This window comes from Phoca vitulina, unplaced genomic scaffold, assembly GCF_004348235.1.
Source record: "Phoca vitulina isolate PV1807 unplaced genomic scaffold, GSC_HSeal_1.0 scaffold42, whole genome shotgun sequence".
Lineage (NCBI taxonomy): Eukaryota > Metazoa > Chordata > Mammalia > Carnivora > Phocidae > Phoca > Phoca vitulina.
Window position 1 is genome coordinate 12,291,372 of NW_022589745.1, and position 12,398 is coordinate 12,303,769.

At 45.8% G+C, this 12,398-nt stretch overlaps 1 protein-coding gene across 7 annotated transcripts in view; it reads right to left on the reverse strand.

The window, feature by feature from the left end:
• The window catches only part of CYRIA (CYFIP related Rac1 interactor A), a 104,895-nt gene that overhangs the window by 36,008 nt on the left and 56,489 nt on the right, over positions 1 to 12,398 (reverse strand). Inside the window, exon 1 of one of the 7 annotated variants that reach the window (XM_032430137.1) lies at positions 8,296 to 10,617. The exons of the other annotated variants lie outside the window; for them this stretch is intronic. The gene's annotated coding sequence lies outside the window, so the exon portion shown is untranslated. Of the gene's footprint in view, positions 1 to 8,295; positions 10,618 to 12,398 lie in introns of those variants that run through there. 7 annotated transcript variants of the gene reach the window in all.

A 12,398-nucleotide genomic window follows, 5' to 3' on the forward strand; every position in this document is an offset into this window, starting at 1 on the left:
TCCCAAGACAAGGGAATCTGATAGCAGTTTGGTGGAAACTTTCTCCCCTTCCTCCCCCCCAACTTTGTTTTTAAAATAAAAAAAAGACACCTGTAATAACTACTGGAGAGATTCAGTCAATTACTCATTGAACACCCTGACTACACAAGGCACATGGGGGTGGGGTATGCAATGACAGAAGGCAGGGCCTCAGCACTCAGGGGATGCATATTCTATTTAGGGAGATAGCAACAGGCTTAAGAATGTGATCTACCAGGAAGCATATAACACATTTCTGATAAATGGTAAGTGCTCAAAAATGTTAACTGAATGTAAAAATAACAGTATGTACTTGGTACATATTAATAACCAATCAGAAGAATTATAGCTTATTATTATTATTATTTTTAAAGATCTTATTTATTTATTTGACAGAGAGAGAGACAGCAAGAGAGGGAACACAAGCAGGGGGAGTGGGAGAGGGAGAAGCAGGTTCCCGCTGAGCAGGGAGCCCAATGTGGGGCTTGATCCCAGGACCCCGGGATCATGACCTGAGCCGAAGGCAGACGCTTAACGACTGAGCCACCCAGGCGCCCCTATAGCTTATTATTATATTACTACTATACACGAGAGGGACAAGAACATCCACAGTTTATTGAGTGCCTACTGTGTGCGTGGTGCTATGCTTGAGCTTTCACACATTTTAGTTCACTCAAAACTCATAGCAACCCTTGAGTTCACTATAATTATCTTCATGTTTATTGGAAGAAAAAGAGGTTCAGGTGGTGAAAGCATCTTTCTGAGCCCTGCAGGAGAATAAAAGATAAAATCATCTTTGACTTTGAGAGTCTGGGACCCCGAAGTCTATGCTCTCTTCCCCATAGGAGGAGGCCTGGAGCTCCAGACCCCTAGGTGGCCTCTGTCTGGGGACTTTGGGAGTCCATGAGCTGTGCAAACTGCATGCAGGCTAACCTGCTATCACACGGATGCACTCTCTCTTCTTGGAAGAGGGTCCACAGTTTCTGTTCCATTCCAGAGTGGCCTGTTTCACATGAGCACTGCTCAATGCCATAGATAGGGAGGGACGTGAAAACCATGGCAAGTGGAGTGTCCCAGAAAAGCTGGCTTAATAGAAATGAGCTGTCCTGAGAGCATGAAGCACCCTATGGATCTGGACTGGCCAAGAGAAGTCCCCCAGCTGGGGGGTGGAGGGGGGTGGGATTTAGGGATGAGAGGAGAGCAAAAGGCACAAGCTGGGTGACTTGTCAAGTCTTCCAAATACAGAGGGCTTATTCCTCAAGGTTCTTTTACTGCTATGTAATTTTGAAATGGGTCCTTTCACATTTTTTTCCCAAGTAGTCTAGAATGAGGGCGTTTCTCTAGTCACTGTAGGAGTGTTAACAATGACTGTAGAGACAGGCCCACATGTCCCTGCCAAGGGAGGCCCTCATCTCCCATGGGCGACAATTTGGGATGTGCATGTGGTATTTTCTATGACTACTTTCTTGGCTCTGGGCGCAAAATGATTTCCATGGGAGTTAGCTCTAAGCTTCCTCAGTAGAAAACAAAGACTCTTAAAAAATATTTCTCTGCTAACATTTCCAGTTCCAAAAGAGAGGAGAAAATTAAAGGACACACACACACATACACACACATACACGTGTGTGTATGTGTGTGTGTATAATTTGGAACTCTGTTTTTGTTTGGAAGGAAAAATTGAATAATAGCATTAGCTGTATTCCCAGAGTGTAAAACCAAATAAAACCAATCTGAGCTTGCTTTTAAAAAATGTGGTCATAGTTTGTGAGGAAATTAATCTGTTTACTGTAAGTAAGACATAACAAAGGACTCAGGCCCAGGGTGCAGACATTATTGTGAACGCTGACCTTTTCCTGCATCCACCAGAATTTCAACGCCAATTTTCTTGATTAGAGAATAGGCCCTCAGAAGATTTCTTTAGTAGCTAAGACTATTTGAAAGGAGAATTCCAAAGCCAAGATCACCTTTATCAATAAGAACAGAAGGTGAGGAAAAAAATAGATAAAACAGTAGCCCTGCAGGGTTTTACCTTCTAATATTTTTTTCCTTAAGGTCTAAGATGACAAATGCCCAATGCCTCTATCAGAAGGGATGGGTTTTGTTAGCCCTTGGAATGAGTCAATACCTTCCAGAATCTAAAATACTTAACATCCCTGCCCCTGGTGCAAAGATTTTAAGAAATCAAAGACTTCGTGGGTGACTGGTGGCACCTGGTGGCTCAGTAGGTTAAGCATCTGCCTTGGGCTCGGGTCATGATCTCAGGGTCGTGGGACTGAGCCCCACATCAGACTCACTGCTCAGCGAGGAGCCTGCTTCTCCCTCTCCCTCTGCTGCTGCTCTCTCTCTCTCTCTTTTATTTATTTATCAAATAAATAAATAAAATCTTTTTTTTTAAAGAAATCAATATTTTGTGACATAAGAAGTCCTGGTTGATCCTAACATTCTTCTGCGGCACCGCAGACAAGCCACGGACCAATCACAAACACAACAATGACATATATTCATATAATATCACACCTTTGTCAGAAAGGTGTCTGGCCACATTCACCCTCAACTTCAGCATGTGTCAAATGTAGAAAAGGTATTATTGGACCCATTTTACAGACCAGAACTCACAGGTCAGGTGTAGTGTCTTTCCCTAAGTCTTCCAGATGGATTCTGGACTTCCTGATCCAGAGTCCCAAATGTCATCACAATATATCCTATATTAGAACTGGGATCATCTTTTTATAGCTTCTATTTTGACAAAAAAGCACTTGCTCAAGGACCCAAAACACATTAGGGCCAAAGAAGGGACCAGAATGGAGATAGCCTGCCTCTCGATCTCATGCTCCATCCACCAACACAAAAAGTAAATGGGACATCCAATCCATTCTTTAAGACATAAAAAGTACAGTGCAGTGTGTTGTTGCCACTGGAGGGTTTCTGCTCCAAGTCCGTAAGATCTCACCAGAATGTGCTAATCGGCAACCTAACAGGGACATCCCCATGGATGGTTCATACAATTGTGCACACTTCTCTCTGCCCCTCCCTTGATTATCCTAATTCTGACACACTCAGCAGAACTTGCCTGCATCCAGCAAATACCCCCAGACCGATCTTCCTGACTCGTCTTGTTACCCTGCCATTCATCTCCACGCGACTGGCAACACCCTCTCTCTAAGCACAAATCTGATTATGTTATTTCCTTGCTTAATAGGCTTCCACTGCTTCCCAGTGCCTGCAGGATAGAATGCATTCAGATACATGCACTGAGCACAGAAGAACCTGGCCTCTGGCCTCTGCTCATCTCCTCTGTCCCGTCTTCCTCCCTATCCAGGGACCCTGCATTCCCCCCACACCCTGTGTTTCTCTAAAGGAGCCCTGCACTTTATTGCCTCAGGGCCCTTGCACATGCTTCTCCTTCTGCTTCCAATTATTATAACAACTAACATTTTTTAATGCTTTGCAGGCCATAGTGATGAGAGCTTCTCGTGGATTAGCATATTTTAATTTTTACAACAACCATATGAGGTAGGAACAGTTATTATCTCAATTTTAGAGATAAAGAAATAATCTTCAAGATTTAGAAACCTTCTCAAGCCCACAGGTGGCAGAGCAGGGTCTGGAATCCAATTCCATGTGACCTCTAAGCACTAGTTTTGGCAAGTGCCTCCCTGGAATTCCTTTGAAGTATGAGTTTGGAAACCAGGGCCTTCAGAAGGAGCCCCCTGACTCCTCCCTACTCTTTGACCCCACCTCAGGTAAAACAAAATCCCATCCCTCGAGCGAGCTCTACCTCTCTCCGTTCATCCAACATGCTGTGTTGACTATGTCACGGTGCCCATCAGCCTGGACTGCGAGTGATTACACGCTTTCTCCCTTAGCTCTCTCAAGGCCCGGTCTTCTTGGGCAGGGCTGTTTTTATACCTTACTGTACGCCCAGCACTTAGCACACAGTTAACACTAAAAAAAATAAGCAATCCTTAACTGCTCTGCCCTGTGGTTCCAAAGCATCATTAGTCTAGGGCAAAACATGAGAAATAAAGGCTATGTCATGAGGCTTGCAGAAAGCTAAAGCTATTCAAACATGTTTATGCAGCAGCGTTTTTTATTTATTTTACAAAGCAAAGGTGACAGTTGCATCCTAAATCCCCAAAGTTTGTTTTGAAATTTTACTGGTTTATTGAAATTAAAAAAACCTCAGAACTGCTAACCTGGTCAGTTACTTGCCTGGACTCGGGAGCAGAGCTCCAAGGGGAGCCTGGTCTAGGCTCTCAGGCCAGGGCCTCCAGCTGGATCCTGCTATGGGCCTTACGTAGTTTTATCTGAAGTCTGACCTACTAACTACAACAGCGCCCCAAGATGTCCCCCAGCAGAATAGAGAAAAGCAGACCAGCTCCGGCTTTGGGGGCTGTCTGTGAATTTAGGAGGGCTAGTAAGATAATCTACCTTTCAACCTGATCAACAAGGTTCAAAGCTGGAGAAATCATGACAAGGACCAGGATGGCAGGGGCTGCCCATGACACCAGAGGCTTGTGGGCTCCCCACACTGCCCTGCAAAGCAAAACAACCCCTCTGGCTTGCCGCCCATGAACCATCAGCAGCTTTCAGGGAGATGTCCCAGGAGGAAAGATAGTCTGTGCTGTGATAGTCTGCTATTCACAGGGCTCCCAGACACTTTCTCTGGTCACCACAGAACCCCCCAGTACACCATTTACACGACTTGACTGCTTTGAATTATAGGCAAAACCAGTTAACCATCAGCCTATAATTCATTAGATACAAAATAGGTGGCTTTAAAAAAAATACCTCTCAACTAAAATAAAGGTGCATTGCCTAAACAAAATAAGCACCTGTTTTGCTTGGGGCGGGGGGACAAAATGCACCAACGGAATGAAGTAGCTCAGCTTATAAATTCCAGGAGCCGGAATCTGCTAAGCCAGGTCAGCGATTTTAGATAGCTGGGCTGGGCTGGAATGCCCTTCCCCATCTGCCACTTCGGTAACGAAGTCGTAAGGTTCTCCGTTGTGTTGCCAAACGGGTTGCCAAGAATCCAACAGATGATTTCATTCTGAGATGAAGGAGGAAAACTGAAGTAGAGTGAGTCTATTAAAGCACTTTCATCTGACAATAAAAATGAGTTAATGGCTAAAATGTGTTTTCAAAACGTTTTAACACTACAAGTAATGGCACTCAACTGGGAAAATGCCTTGAATATTCTCATCGATCATTAATACCATGGTGTCCCTCAAAAGGGCTTGGCGGTTCCCGTGGAATACAAACTACTAGAGTCCAGTTGTAAGACAATCCGTGGGAATTCTCAAAACACAACAACAAAAACAACAACAAAACAACAAAAAACCAAGAGACCATTATGGAACGCAACGATTAAATGCAGGTTTAAAATAGCCCTTTCAGTATCTGAGTTCAGTTTTCTAAAATAGACTATTACCTCATCATAGCTAATTTCCCCATAAACATCAATATTAAAGCAGCAAAAAGCCTCCAAGAAACGAGGGCAAAATCCGATTCTTTTTTAGGGAATGGAAGTCAACATGCCCCCCAGTTTCAAATGTTCGTGAATATGGAAACAATCAAGCTGGGGCTTTGCTCTGGACCAGCCCGCCACTGGGAAGTCATTAGTGAATTTGTTCCCTTTCACTTGTGAAATCAAGAACATGGTTGTGAGCAAACAGGTTGATCAGTCTGCCCCTGACCGAGAAGGAGGGCTGACAGTCTCAGCCCACCCAGGCCAGTTCTGCTTAATTTCAAAGGGGAAGTGACCCCTTGCAGAGCCAGCAGCCTGGGGACCTAAGCGTTAGTCTTGGAAAAGCCTTTCGTGGGGTAGTTACTCGACTTTTCTGGGATGGCCTCAGTTCAGTCTAGAAACTGAAAGGAAACACCAAGAAGTTACTTAAAATTTGGGCTGTCCAGACCATCAATGATTTAGATTAAACACTGTCCATTCTCTTGGATTACAAATCTCCTTTTTCCAGAATTCCTTCTCAGGTAAGTAGCTCAACAAGCACCCGGCCCCCCCTCCTCTGAGGGAGGAGCTGAGTCTTGGCGCATGTGCTCTGGGTCAAACCCGCCTCCCTGACTCTGCTCCCTGATCTCTGCTCCTCCCTCCTCTCCCTGAGTGTTCCTTCTCAAGTTTCCACTTCCCTCCATCGAACCTTTAAGTGTCGGTCTCCAGTTGTCTCTCTTCACACCTTTCCCGCCCTCTCAGGTGACACCCTCCGACTCCCAATTTTTGCCCATATGCTGAAGACTTCTCAATCCCTAGCCCCAAACTGGACCTTCCTCCTCAACTCCAGGCCTGCAAACCTAAGTGAATTTCCTGAAAGCACAGCGATTTGGGTTTGGGTTTTAATATCCTCCGCAAATATCCCTTCCCTCCCTTGTTCAGTGAAAAGCATCATCATTCAACTAATTGTATGAGCCAGAAACCCGAGTGTCATCTGAGATTTCTGCACCTACTACACTCCACAGATCCATTTTCTTCCCCAAACTATCCACTTAACTTTCACATCTCCCCGAGACCCACCCTTCTCCATGCCTCCTCTTCGCCACAGTTATCTCCTTATCGCCTGAGTCACTCTCCCCAACCCTCCCACCCCCACTAATGCAACACCAGATACTCCAAGCACCTCAGATCACGTACTAGTCTCCGGAGCATGTCACAGGAAATGTCACGTGCAAAACGATTGCTGGAGGATTAAATCTCTTCCATTTCTGTTATATTACAATATAACATTAAAAAAAAAAAGATTTCCCCTCGTCTCTGCCTGGTTTTCATTCCATGGGCAGCTGCATCACACATTTGTGCTTGAAGTTTCTTTGCCTCCATAGTTCACTGTCAGGTGGTGAAATATGACCTAGCAGGTTGATGCACAGGGAGGTGCTATTGGAAGAAATCCTTCTGGGAAGTGAAAGCCCCCTGGAGAATCCCACCCACCCCAGTGCCGTGGGTTAACTTGATTTGTAAGTCTAGGTTTTCAGATGCTGAGTTTTCTTAAACTGGGGCCCACCTGTATACCCAAGGAGACTTGGAATTGACATGTCAAAGCATTCAGGATATTACTTCCCAGGTCAAATTTATTTGGGGGGAGATGTCAAAAATTATGTAAGTGCCAAAAAGACCAACAAAAGCCATTTCACATACTAAAAACTTGAAGAATTTGAAGCCAACGGAGATTGGCATGCTCCATTATATCTCAAGCATGAAGGGCATCTAAGGGCCTGAAAACCTCCCTTGAAATCTCAGAGGTAGGAGTGGTTCTGCTTTTGTTTCCAGTTTCTGAAGACAGCCATCAGCTTGATTTCAAAGTATTGTTCATGGAAGACCAAACTAACATTTTCAAATAAAATCCCTGGCTTGAACCCCAAGCAAGTGATCGAGGCCATCAACCTGGGCTGGGACGGGAGAGGTGGGTGGGGCCGGTTGGCTGAGCACTGGGATATGTGGCTCTTGTGCAAGGAGCTGCTTCCCGAGGCAGACTCCATGGCTGAGTGGGACGTGGGGTTAGCTGGGGAAGGAGGGCGTATTTTAGCATAAATGTTTTCCAAGCTGGCTGTCAAATTAAGATAAGTACAATTTTTTTTTTACATGGTATTTAGGACCATAAAATCTGACCCAGAGGTCCCTTTCAAGTTTCAGCTCCTTCGAACGCTATGTACTTTGGTCACACCAGAATATGGACAGTGCCAACAGCTCTGGCCTCCTTCTTGCCTTCCCCCCGCCCCCGCCCCTTTGCTTATGTTATTCCCTTTGCCTGGAATGCCCTTCCCCTCTCCTCTGCCTGCTGATGTTCTGTCTATCTTTCAAGACCCAAATCAAATAGCATTTCCTCCCAGAAACCTCCTACCTGACTCCCAGGCTGAGTAAACAACCCTCCTTGCTGTGAATTCTTTCAAGGGCTATGTCTTCTTCATTTTCAGAATGTTACCCATTTCACTCCATCCTCCCTCCTCCGCCCCACCGAGCACCAAGCCCAGGTCCAGCACAGCACACAGCCCTCCTCACTTCTGTCTGCTCGGAAGTGTGACAAGAGTCGTCTCTGCATAGCTACAACAGTGAGATGTCAGCTATGAATACACTCAATAGAGAAAACAGTCACTGGTAAGAGGAAGAGGTCAGAGAAAAAGAAACATGTCCCCAAATAGAAATATCATCGCAGATGACTTCGAGAATCTGATGTAAATCAGCGTTCTCAGAAAAATGTACACATCCACACAGACCCACATTTTTTTTTTTTTTTTTGCATATAATTCCAGGAGGTACTATAAACACACCGAAGCCCGGGGATGGAAATTCCTCATTTGTTTTAAAATCACCGATTTCAGTGTATGGGCAGCCAGACAGGACGAGGAAGGCATCTTCAAGTGTGTGGACCATGGACCACACTGAAAAGGAAAGAGAGTCGTTTAGTGGGAATACCATGTGCTCTGGACACCTTGGGCAAGTCCTGCTACTCTTCGGAATCGGAGTTTTCCTCATCTGTAAAATGCAAATTATAATACTTCCTTTGCAGTGTTGCTATTGAGGAAATAAAGATAATGCCGATTAAGCAGCTGGCGTGCAGTCAGCCCCTGACAACAAATGCTAGTTCTCTGCACCTCCTGTCATGCGTAGCCCAAACTGCAGCCACCACGTAAACAAGTCATTTCCCTTTTAGCAATAAATACTGCACTGCTGCTTTGGAGCAAGGGAAGAAAGCCGACTCAGACCACCGCCTCAGTGAGGACGTGAAGCTGGGTGCTGAACGGCTGCTGCATGCTCCTTCGCCCGTCTATTAATCATACAAGAGCCCATTTATGACAAATACAGGTCCCTCCCTTTGCATGACAAGGCGTATGGGTCCACAGAGCCCCATTATCCAAAAAAAACAGAGCATTGTGAGCGATGCAGGCGAAGCCGAGTGCACACACACAAGCGGACATTGTAAGGCTGTTTGCACAACCCCGCAGTGCTCCTCGAGGATTTCCTGCCAAGGAGACATTTAGATCTCATAGTCTGCTGCAGACATTTGCTCATTCAACATGGCTTCAGGCAGCGGGCTGGAGAAACCCGGGTGTGTGGTCCCCTCTGCTGGCCATCCCCGGAACTGCATGCCGGGGATACTCGGATGATGGAGGACACGAGGCGCTCTCAAGGTTCCTCCACCCCTTCTCTCCTTTCCCTTCTGAAGCAGTGCAGTGCGACAGGCAGGAGCTCGGGGGTCTGGAAAGCCTAGTTCAGATCTCTAAGGTACCATGTACTAGCTGCAGACCTTGGACAAGTCAGATCTTACTCTCCTAGATGGAGTCCACCGCACTCATTTGCCTGCGGCCTGGCCTAACACAGAGGACAGCAGAGCGGAGAGCCTGCAGAGGGCCAGTGTGCCATGCACACCTGCCTCGGGGAGGGTGGGCGTTGTCCTCTGACCTCTGGCACTAGGAAATCAACAAGCGCCTCCCGGTAATGTCTTTGCTTTAAATTGTACCCGGCGTTTAGAGCAGAAGCGTGACTCTGTCTTGTATCTCATCACTAATGCTTTTTTTCAAATTGTCCCCCCTTGCTTTACATAGTGTGCCCTGTTGGCATGGGCAGCACTCTGTGTCCCCTCGGGCTTTATTTCATCCTGCACCTGAAGTGCCCGATCTTCAGGCCAGGCTTAACTTGAAGGTGGGGGCTGAGCTGGTAGAAATTCTCAGCTGAAAGGTGTTTGGCAAGGATGAGAGGAAGACCATGCCCTTGAACTCCTTAAACTGAGCTGTGATCTGCTTCCTGATTGATGCTCAGCATAGCAACAGCAACATGGACTTGGGTTGAATCCCAGCTCAGCCAGCTTATGAGCTGGGTGGTCTTAATAAATGTTATTTAACAACATTTACTTCACCTCCTTGAGTCAGAGTTTCAATATGAGTAAAACAGAGATTATTTCAACCTCTTCAAGGGTGGTTTTTGGAAATAATGAGACAACAGAGGTAAGCAGCCAGATGCATAAATGGTAGTTGCCATAACTCACTATTACTCTTGTGATTTTTATTGTTCCAACCACCAGTCTGAGTTCTGTCCTCCCGGCCATGACGAAGAGCTCCTCCTTCCTACAGTTATTGATATCTGGGAGGGCTTTCAATATCATCTTAGAGATGGATGCTGATGACTTCCAAATTCTTCCCTGTTGCCTTGACCCCCCTCGCTTGAACTCCCGACTCATATATCCAATTGACTACTTGACTGTGATAAACAGCTGAAACTTAACATACCCAACATTAAAACTGCCCTGTTCCAGTCTTCCCCAACTCAGCCAATGGCAATTCCATGTGTCCAGATGCTCAGTCCGAAAAAGCTGGTGTTATCCTAGACTTCTCTCTTTCTCTCATACCCCATAACCAAGCTAACAAATCCCATCAGCTATACTTTTAAGATGTATCTTGAATCCAATTGCTTCTCACACCCTTCATCACCAGTGCCCTAGACCAAGCCACAAGCCATCACCTCTTGCCCAGAGTATCATAGTCGCCCCTTAAACAGATTTCCCAGCTGTCACTCTTCTGCTTAAATCCTTTTAGCAGTGTCCTATTTTACTCAGAGTAAGGCACAAGATCCCTATCAAAGTCAACAAGTCTCTCTGTGATGGTACCACAAAGTGGTTCATCTCCTGCAACTTCCCCTCCTTCACTCCGCTTCAGCCACCTCAGCCTCCTCACCTTTTCTTTTTTTGAACTTACCACGTATCTTTCTGCCACAGGACCTTTGCACTTGCCAGTCCTTCTACCTAGAATGTTTTCCCCCAATGTATCTGCATGTTTTTTTCTTTAGGCCTCTGTTCAGGGTTTATTTTTCAGGGGAGCCCAACCTAACCACCCAGTCCAAAATAGGATTTCACTTCTCCTCACCTCACCCCACCCCCAGTCACTTTCTTTATTTTTCTTTTTAATCTCTATTACCATTGACATATGTACCTTCAACTCCTAGACTAGGGCCTGACACATAGTAGGGATGTCACACATACGTACATTTGGAATGAATGTAGTCATTCATTCATGAACAGAACTCCCATGACCCCATGGAGCTCTCTGTTAACAAAACCTAAGTTTTTTCCTCCATATCCCACGGGAGGAGACGCTCTCATCAGATATTTTGGTCAGACACGGCCATTTGCATAAGAATGAGGGAGAAGTAGCCACTGCAGGGGATGGGGAAATGCTGTCCAGTGAGCATGGTCCAAACGAGGAACAGTATGAAACTGTAAAAGAGAAAGTGTATTTTGGAGGGGAGGGCAGGGGAAGGGAGGGAGGAAGAGAAGGTCAGAAGAATCAGCTGAGGACTGATTATGTAGGAACTTTGCAACCAGAGAGCAGGAGCAGGGACATTCCTGGGCAGAAATGCAGCTTGGCACCTTGGGTAGGTCAGATGGCTATCGTGTCACCCAAGGCCAAATGGACACAGGACATAACATTGACCATGATGCCTCTGTAATGCCACCAAGTGCACAGAGAGCCATGGCCTCTGCATCCTAATCTCATTTTAGCCATTCATTTGCTGCAGAACCTTGGGGAAGGTCATTTCTCGGCTCTGAGCCTCATCCTTATCCTCTGTTGCCCACCAGGACTGGCTCAATGAGCTGGGAACTCCTCCCTGTCCCAGAGTCCTAGGGTTTTATACAGTAAAAATGTGCAACAATTTCCAAATACGCACCCAGGCAACCTAATGCCAAATCGTGAGCTAAGTTCATTACAACAGGGATGGACCTTCCATGTAAGTCACAGCATTCCACACCAACAACACTTTCTGCAAAAGCCGCCCTGGTCTTGCTCCTTGAAGCCATTTGGATTTCAAGTTATTTGGCAAGGACAGTGATGATAGACCCCCAGCACTTTCAAATGTCCCATGCTGTATCCGAATTGGCCACTGCTGCCATCATGGAGTGCTAGAGCGTTAGTCTGTGAAAAACAGTAGTAATTCTGGAATCTGGTGGAATGCTGATAGGACTACAGAGAAACTGTTCTCAAGCCCTTGCGTATGCTTGAGGCAGCAAATGTCATGAAACGCATAGGCGTGCAAACTACAAACGATTTTCATATATTCAACAAAGTGGCTCCAAAGTAGCTCTATGAAGCAATGCTCGGACAGCCTGGTTTCATCTCTCCTGTGTCTCCAAAGGTCTGATATGACATTCTCTCATTTAGACCCCTTTCCTTTGGAACTTGAGAAGCAATTGAGGACCTGCCATGTCCCAGCCCTAGAAGCCCAAATCAGCTTTCATTGCAATTATAATAATAGTACAATTTTAACATGAAGGCGCTAGGTTGGGGATAATTTGCAAACACCAAAGCTCTGTCCTTTGGCTTTCAAATTTCAAATTTAAAAAAAAATCCATGAGGTGACAAAGCGATGATGTTAATACAGA